The following is a 9783-nucleotide window of genomic DNA, read 5'->3' as shown; positions in this document are numbered from 1 at the left end:
ATATCATTGATATTATTGGAACCGATATTCTGATTTATATGTCGCCAAGGACCGATAACCGATATATCACTGAGATATCGGTGATATATCGGCGATATCAACTACATAGCTATTGCCAAGAATAAAAAAGCCACGGTGGGTGTTATAGTAGAACTATATCGATAATTCAATGGGCTTGGTCATGGAAAAGAAACCCACGTACGGTGATCGAATTGCTTTTAAAGAAACCCTGCGACAAAGCCTACCACGACGTAAACATGTGATTGCGACAAACATGGATAATCACAGCCATTGATTAAAGCAAACACCACATTCATGAATCACAAAATAGTTTAATTGTAATAAACTTTATAGGGTATATCAAAACACAACATAATTATAGGATTTCCAAATTCTATGACTAAAATTAGTTTAACTTATAAATATAAAATCCTCCAAAATAAGTGATCCGACATGCAATGTTTGGTATCTACAATTCTTCGTACTTGTTTTAACGACTTGAAAAACATACTTTAAAACGTCAGCATAATGTTGGTGAGTTTGCATGTTTAAATGACACAATATAAATATATTGTTTTCAAAAGTTAAAACGTTTAATTACGTTTAAAAGAACTTAACACATCATGTAAAGATAAAATATGTAATGCATGGTCCTTTTAAACTTGAAAGGAGTACGAATTAATACATATCACATGAGCCTATAATCAAACCCGAATATGCTATTACTTGCCTAACTATGTACCCAACGGTATAAGATTATATTATATGCACCCATAATTATCACTTGGTTAATGCGACTAACCATGAGCATGGGGCAATCCCAATAGTAACACTCACATATTTCTTGACTAAACCCATTGTTAATGATTATAAAATGCATTAATATGAAGATTCATGGGTCTTAGTTAATTCACGATTATATAAAGATAATTTATTACGCATTAAAAGATTATCTTTCCCCCCCCCTAAAAATATAAACACTGTAAAAGGGGTCATGAAACTTATCCTGACAGTATCCGACCTACGTGTGTCCTATGACAAATACGAGCCATTTTAGGATCGGTTCAACATATTAATTATTCCGGTTTATGCTATGTGTTGATCATCCAACATTCTAGGCTTACGTGTGGCACCACTAGTTTGTTTCCTTGTTTGATTTCAACCCATATGGCCATAATGGTGTAAGGGCTTATTCGGGTGGATCTTTTGGTCTTGGAATGTCTGGCATGCATGACATTAATTCCTTTCACCATCATTCGATAGCTTAGGAAGGTTTGTAGGCTTTGACCTTTGTGTGTGTATGCCATGTCATGTCGTAACCAAGAAAGAGAGGGGCCAAAGGGGTAAGGTTAAGTGAAATGGATTTTGCTTCTTTCTTGTTCACAGCCACTATCATCTGTTGTTCACCCCTTTCTTGTTCTACTGATGAATCCCTAATTCACAGCCCTTTTCTTCCCTAATTCTTCTTCTCTCTAAACCCTAACCCTAACAATGGCTAGGTTTGTATTTGGTTGATTCGTTTACACAGATTTCAAGTTTGTAGTTGTTATCTCGATTTCAGGTAATTTAGGGTATTTGTTTACACAGATTGAATCTTATCTGGAACCGATGGCTATCGTATTTCCGTCACATCTACGATCGGAACACGACTTAAATTGAATGCGGACATGAAATAGGGTTGTAATGAACGGCTTGAATGCCAGCGCCGGCGCCGACTGTAATGTCGCCGGATTAATTTAATGGGGATTTTTGGATAGTCACCGGATATATGTGAACGGCTATAAGTTTGAGGGTAAATATTGAATGAGCGACCCTAATATTGTTTAGGGTAAATAGTTTTAGATACAATATTACATAACTACTCTTAATTTTAATGTTAACTTAACGTTCAGTTTGTAAACTATGAGGATATAAGAAGTTCATAATTTTTTGCAGGGACTAATCGTGACTCCATAGAAAGACCACATGGACTCATTCAGCAATTTTCTCTTATTATTATTATTAGATAATTACATTATAGTTAATTTGTGTGGTACACTTTTTTGGTTATAACTTAGCATAATTAATAATTAAAGTTAAACCTTGTGTTTACTATGCTTCTATATGTCTAGCAAAATTATTAGGAGACTACAAGGTTAATTTTTTTGTTTTACTCTTATTACTTAATCGTAATACGTGTTCGCTTACACGAGTGTGTTTGCTAAGTATACAGTACGCTTATGCTTTGGACACATGTTTATGGTTGTTATATATATAATTAAATATAATGTGTATTTTCCCCATAGAATATATAAGTATTAGTTTAATACTTTAAATATAGTATCACCAACCGTTATGTGTCGGGTATTTATGTGTTTGACACGAGAATTTTTAACATTACTATTGGTGTACATGACTAGCAATCAAGGTGCTTATTTACTTTTAAATGATGAAATGGTCATGCATGCATATTAAAATGCTTATGATAAATAATAGTGATTAGCTATTGTTAATAAACTGTATAAATATTGACATGAATTTTGCTAGTTGTCATGGATTTAAAAGGAGTTCGGTTAGGTGACATTATGTTCCAGTTGTGTAGTTTTACAAGAATCAACATATAGGATCATGTTCGATGGCAAAGCTTACTTGGTATCTTCGTGGCTTAATATATATTTGAATTCCTATAAATGCGAGCCTTAGACAAATGTTGGAGATTGGTGCTAACCAAGTCAATGCTAAAGAAAAAAAAGAAGGCGGTTCAATTGGTGTTTTTGTTCACGTTGTGGACAATTTGGAGTTGTAGGAACGTTGAAATATTAGATAGGAGAAGACATTCGGAAGCATATATGTTGGAACACGTAAAGGAGGATTCGACCTTTTGGATGGAGCATAGAAGTATTAAGTTATAGCTTTTGTAATTCTTTTTTGGGTGTTTTCAGTTTTATAAATCGTGTATATTTTGGTGGTTTTGGTTGTAGTTCTAAATATATTTGACATTTAATTGATATTGTAGTTGAATTCTAATGGGATGCAATCTTGTAAATATTTATCTTAAAATATGTAGGATCCTTTTTATCTGTATATCTATATCTATATCCGAAAAATATATATTTAAGATATATATTACCAATTAGCTTGTTAGACAGCGTTTAGTGGACAATGTCCGCTACCCCCCCCCCCCCCCCCCCGCCCGCCCCACACACACACGCACACTCTCATTGTGTTGGATGATTTCTCACTTTGACACCACCATTGTATTCATCCAACATTTTCTCCACAACGTTGGAAGAGTTTTTGGAGCCAAAAACACCACAAAACACGGAGGGGCCGGTGTTCCCCGATATTTTGGGCCAAAACGCCAGCCAAAATATTCCACTACGCTTGGTCTTAGGTTGACACACCCCAATCACAAGAACCAATTTCTTAATCGGAATGGACTTGTAAATAAATCTGCCAAATTCTCGCTATAATGAATCTTTTGAACAATAATATTTTCACTCTTTTGCAAATCATCTGTGGAAGAACTTTGGGAATATATGTTTGGTTTTGCACATTTTAATATTTTATGTAATCATCCGTTTAGTTGTATTATATTGTGCAAAACTACGGTTCCTCCTATCTTGAAGAAATAGCACAATAAATATGAAGATGTATTCCATTCCCTAAGCTACACATATTCTAAACTAGCTTCATGGATGACAAAGGTTTATGTGTGATTCATTGAGGTGGTTGCGATTACCTGCCTTTAAGGAACATTAAGAACATAAATCTGGTTTCAGACAGACAGACAGACCGACATGACGATTAGACATATACTCTACATATGTAGAATTAACCGAACTTATTTTTGACATGCTAGTAAATTTAAATATTCTTTTGTACCTTGAAGTTACTACTTGTTTTACCCCACTCAAATTTGAAACAATACCTATATCAACCGACCACCTTACTAGTTTTTAGTTATGTTCTTTCAATTTAGATGCCTTGATTAACTCTTCTGATTGTTCAGCTATTAATTTTGAATGATTCATTTCTACATATGATATCTTCACCATTTCCTATTGAGGAATCATCATCACTACAATTTCTTTTAAACAATCAGATGAATCATCGTCGCTACAATTGCTATACCTTAAACTAATATGATAAACGACACCATATTGAATATAGATTCACATATTTCATCATGAAAAGGTCAAGGGGTCGATAGAGGTTACTGATATCACCGTACGTTATAGATAATTACATGCAGAAATAAAGAGGTTCAACGTTAGGAATCAAAACTACCCCTAATATGATCCTGATGCAATAACCACTCTAGATTTAAAACCAGACATATAGACATACCTACCATTTCAGCATGTTGTGAAGTGAAGGCTGACCTGGCACTCTCTTCAAATGAAACTTGAACAGATTCTTTCCTTCTGCACTTTCCTCCTCCGTGTAACGGTCCACAATATACAAACCATCATACACAAAAACATCCCTTCCATACCCTTGAACTTTCTTGATAACCCGAACCTTGGTTTTCCTATCCATACTGTTCTTCATAGCCAAATTACCCCTAACAAGCTTCTGATCCTCGGGTGCCGATTTATTAGACCCGAACATACTGATCCCACCTTGACCAAAATAAACAAGCGTGTCACTAGACCCACTTTCGTTAGAGTAACAATGAGCATCCACAATACTTATAGCCACATTCTCTCCATTAATTTTGGTATAATCGATACTCGACTGTGGTTGACTGTGAAGACCGGTCATCATAAGCTGTGACCTGTATTTGAACTTATCTCCTATTTGAACACCGCATACGGGGCCCACTATCTTTTCAGGGTCCACCCATTTCAGCTTTTGTTTAACGACTCTAGCAACTTCAGTCGGTATTCTTGCAGACTGAATTCTTTCATTCTTTGGCTTCAGTTTGTTCTCTTGGCAAAAGGGTTCATACACTTCATCAAAAACCGCCATCGCCTGTTGGATCTTTTCACGTTTTGTGAGTCCGTTTCGAGGTACAAAAACGGTTTTGTCTTCTGGCTTTTGTACTTCTGACTTTTGTACTTCACTAGTGGGATCATAGAATTTAACCTTACTGGCTGTTTTTGCGCCCAAATAAGATTTGTTTAAAACATTCTTCTCCTATCCATGAGCGGTAAACTCCGTGTTACCAGATAGTTTCGAGACAGCATACAGTTTGTTTCCTCTAAATTCGTTCCTTTCAACATTGTCGAACCTCTTTAAAATCTTCGTTGGTGGTTCATAAGTGGTAATGCCTTTAGGTTTTTGGTCAAACTCATTCTTACCAGACGGTTTGTTTCCCCCAAACTCTTTCGTGCCAACGTCGTTGAGCCTCTTTAAATTCTTCATCGGCGGTTCATGAGTGGTGATGACTTTAGGTTTTTGGTCAAACTCCATGTTACCTGATGGTTTTGAGACATCATACGATTTGTTTCCCCCAAATTCTTTTGTGTCAACACTGTCGAACCTCTTTAAAATCTTCGTTTGCGGTCCGTAATTGGTGATGACTTTAGGTTTTCGGTCAAAACCGGTCTTGATGCAATTTTGATCCCAAAACTTAACCTTACCACACGGCTTGTGTCCCCCAACTTCTTTCGGTTTTAAGCTGCTGAATTTGTTAGATTCAACAGAATTCGAGTTAACCTTTTCAACAGTCTCCATTGGCTCTCTTTCAGCTAAATTGATTCCACACCCGGGAGGGAAATCACGAATCGCTTGCACCAACGGTCGGTTTCTAGGAATCATCATTCTTGATTCAAAGCTTCAATCAAGCACCTACAGGTTTGAATATGTATGTGTGTTAAGCCTTGTGTATTTTTTTAAAAAAAGTTTACCACTTTCAGACTTTTATGTATTAATAATTTCACACGGCACAACCGAGCTCGAGCCCAGCTTTTCTGGTTTAAAGAACTTCACAAACTCAATTAGGCTCGTTCAATGATTTTTCTCAAAATATATTTAAAAACGTATATAAATTAACAAATAATAAACCATTTGAACCAAGCCCAAGCTCTTGTAAGTCAAACCGAGCGGTTAACGATGATTGACGAACTATTATTATGACTCTTGAACATGATTTACGCAGTAACCGCCTCATAATAATTAATCACTCTTAATACCCATAATAAAGCAAGAAATAAAAGGGTGGATTCGTAGAGAAAATTAAACGCGATTGAAAATTATTTATACGTCCGCGTGTGTTAATGATGATTGGTGAAGTGTTAGTGTGACTACTAGAAACGATTTACGCAGTAACCGAGCAAGAAAAAACGGATTTGTACAAAAAATTAAAGGCGATTTAAGGTGAGTTTTACGTCCGCCAGCTTAGTGTAGATGAATAATGCTTCAGTAATTGACTGTAGGATATTATGGATGAAGATTACAAATATTTAACGAAATCTAAGTACAATATCACATACATTATTATTGATGAAATTTGTGTATGAGGAGACCTAGCTAAAAGTGGAAAATAATAAAACAGGAGATTCTCGAAATGAAACATGTATGTGTATGAAGAAAATCGACCCTAGGAAGAAATAGAGATTAACATTTAGCAAGCAACGAATAAAGAAAAATGCTTACTTGAAAATGGCGTTTGATTTGATGATTGATTAACAGTCAAACAGTGAGGAAATGATGGAGGAGTGTGGTCTTTAATTTGTATTCTAGTCTACTTCAATATGGAAATCACGTCTTGACGGCTTTTCAAATTTCTATTTTTACGGAGGGGAAGAAAAACAATATACTTATACGAGTCTTATGCAGCTCGTATAGAGTCTGATACAACATAATAAAAGTTATATGACTCGTATGGAACGTATAAAAAAGTGTCTATACAGCTCGTATAAGCCTATACAACCCGTATAAAGCTATACTAGACATCAGAAACAAAAACCAACAACTTTCATGTTTGTGTACGAAGATCCCATACCTTTTTATATTATGTAAAATTCATACACAAGATGTTGATTTTTGAAAAAATATATACTCGTTAAGCATATGTGATAAATAAATTGATTACCTATATAAATAAGACGCCTCTTGTTTCTATGGGTGAAAAATAAGGGTAAGGTTAGGTGGTTAGATTGGGTTGGACGATGGGGTGTTTTTTGCATTTTAAAAAATTTGGTTGTCACTGGTGTTTGTATAATACTTAGGTGTAAACTCGGTGTATTCGGATTGATCACTATTGACTTACTAGCCTCTTTGCTTATAAAATTTAGACGTTCAAGAAAATATACTATAGTCTCGCTTTCTCTTTTCCATTATTCTTAATACACCTTTATTATGATTTATATGTTTTTGTACTGTAATAAAAAATGTATCAACATGTGTTTGTTTATTTATTTATTTTCTTTTTTCTTTCTTTTTAATAATATATGTAATGTTTAAATATGTGCTATTAAACATGCGCGCGGGTGCCATGATGGGTACCAAACAAAAGAAAAGAAAAATACAAAATAAGTTAACTAATACGGTTTTGATAAAAAAGAAATTTAGAAATACTATTTTAAAAAAGAGAGAAATACATATACATTTTTTCTTTTTGAATCCAAATAATCACATAGCGAAAAATGGTGTATTCTTTTCTTCTGTCATTAACGCGTATGTATATATTTAGGTGGTAAAGCATCGGTGTGAAACTTTACTTTTGACTGTCCATCTTTTAAATTCGTGTCTTGTAAGCTTCAATTTTCTATTTTGAGTTAGAAACAAATTTATATCATTTAAAGCGAATCACTTTAATTTAATAAAACATTACCAGGAGTTTCAACGAAAGACCCAAGATTACTTTTTAATTTTTTCCTATCTTCCTTACTTTATTAATTCAAGAAATTTCTTATTAAACAAATACATAAACACCCAAAAAAATCCTACATCATATCCATACCGGTACCAAATCATGTGTTGTACCGATGTATATGTACGTTTGTACCGTATCAACAAATTTGATACATTACCCGATATCTAGTTTGTTTAGATTTGACATCGGTATTTTTTTGTCTGATATAAATACTTATATCATCCATCCCTAACAAACACTACATTTTTTTTGAACGGCCAATGCATGAACATATGCTATATTTCGTTTGGTTAACTGATAATATTTGATTTGAGGTACAATCCAAATTTTTAGAGTTTTCTTCTTTTATCATTCTTTATCTGAACATTGAAATTTACACTTTGGTGGTCTGTAATGGTGGGCGACAAAGGGTTGTTGGGGGCGATAATACCGCCCCCGGCTACAAAAGGGGCGATTTTGGGCGGGGCGACATGTAATTGTCATCTGCGCTCTTGGTTATTTATTGACTACCACACAACTACATTATTAAAACAAAAACACTTATTTGCTAACTATACGTCACATAATATAATTTTAACGTTTTCTTCTTTTATCATTCTTTATTCAAACATTGAAATTTATACTTATCCCTAAAATATAGAGATTTTGTAACAGTGAGATATATAAAGATTCACTATTCACAATTATATATATATATATATATTATGAACCAGATTTTCATTAACTCAATACTATTTATCAACCCTTCAATTCTATCCACACACGTGTGCCCTGCACTCACCTTCTCAACCACAACCCTTTTTACTTCCCATCTGAAATATCTTCCCATCTCTATCCAACAACCACCTTTATCATTTTTTTCACTTAACATACAACCAGAAACTGCTATACTCGCCTCCAATACAACTCATTTAATCAGGTAACTATCTTCCTTAACATACAAAAAGTGGAATATCAAGCATTATGATTTTTAACTTGGCCTTTTTCTTTTTTGAGTTAATGGCCATTTTCGTCCCTGTGGTTTGCTACTTTCGCCACTTCAGTCCAAAATTTGTATTTTTGTCAATTTAGTCCTCATAGTTTTAAATATTAGCCAATTACATCCTATCCGTCTAACGGCATCCAGCTATGCCGTTAGTTTAAGGGTATTTTTGTCTTTCTTCTTTTTATTTTGAGTTATTGGTCATTTTCGTCCCTGTGGTTTGATACTTTTGCCAATTCAGTCCAAAGTTTGAAATTTTGTCAATTTAAGTCAGTTTTTTTCTATAACCCTAGAGAGCATTATCCAAGCCCAAAACAAGTCTGCATTTACTCTGTCGACAGCAGTAATCATACCCCCTCCTCTCGTATTTAGTTTCTAGACGGTTCCTAAACTCTCCCCCATGGTGGAATTCAATGGTAAAGTGGTCAAAGCAATTCCGTGAAACCGAATTGTACGGAAAAAACTAAAAATCGTTTCTTTGATGAATGCATAATATTTAGGGTTTAGAGATTAACATATCATAACGAAAATCTGGGTCGTAATCAACTATTATACATTAATCAACAAAACAATTTTTAGTTTTTTGTGTATAATTCGATTTCAGGGAATTACCTTGACCACTTTACCATTGAATTCCACAATGGAGAAGATTTTAGGAAATGTCTAGAAACTAAATATAAGGGGGGGGGGTATGATTACTGTTGTCAACAGAGTAAATGCATACCAGTATTTGAGGTTGCTCGATGGTTTTGGGCTTGAATTATGCTCTTTAGGGTTATAAACAAAAAACATAAAAAATAAAAAAAACTGAATTAAACTGAACATTAAATTGACAAATTTTCAAACTTTGGACTGAATTGGCAAAGATATCAAACCACAGGGACTAAAATGACCATTAACTCAAAATTAAAAGGAGAAAGACAAAAATACCCTTAAACTAACGGCATAGCTGGATGCCGTTAGACGGATGGGACGTAATTGGCTAAAATTTAAAACT

At 34.3% G+C, this 9783-nt stretch overlaps 1 pseudogene; it reads right to left on the bottom strand.

Moving 5' to 3' along the window:
• Positions 1–4124: 4124 nt before the first annotated feature.
• On the bottom strand, positions 4125–5279 carry LOC143630528 (histone-lysine N-methyltransferase, H3 lysine-9 specific SUVH5 pseudogene; annotated as a pseudogene).
• Between the last annotated feature and the right edge of the window lie 4504 nt (positions 5280–9783).

The sequence above is a fragment of the Bidens hawaiensis genome, unplaced genomic scaffold, assembly GCF_021521415.1.
Source record: "Bidens hawaiensis isolate Kalapana, Puna unplaced genomic scaffold, B.hawaiensis_p1.1 tig00005681_1, whole genome shotgun sequence".
NCBI classification, from domain to species: domain Eukaryota; kingdom Viridiplantae; phylum Streptophyta; class Magnoliopsida; order Asterales; family Asteraceae; genus Bidens; species Bidens hawaiensis.
This window is presented reverse-complemented; position numbering and strand designations above follow the sequence as displayed.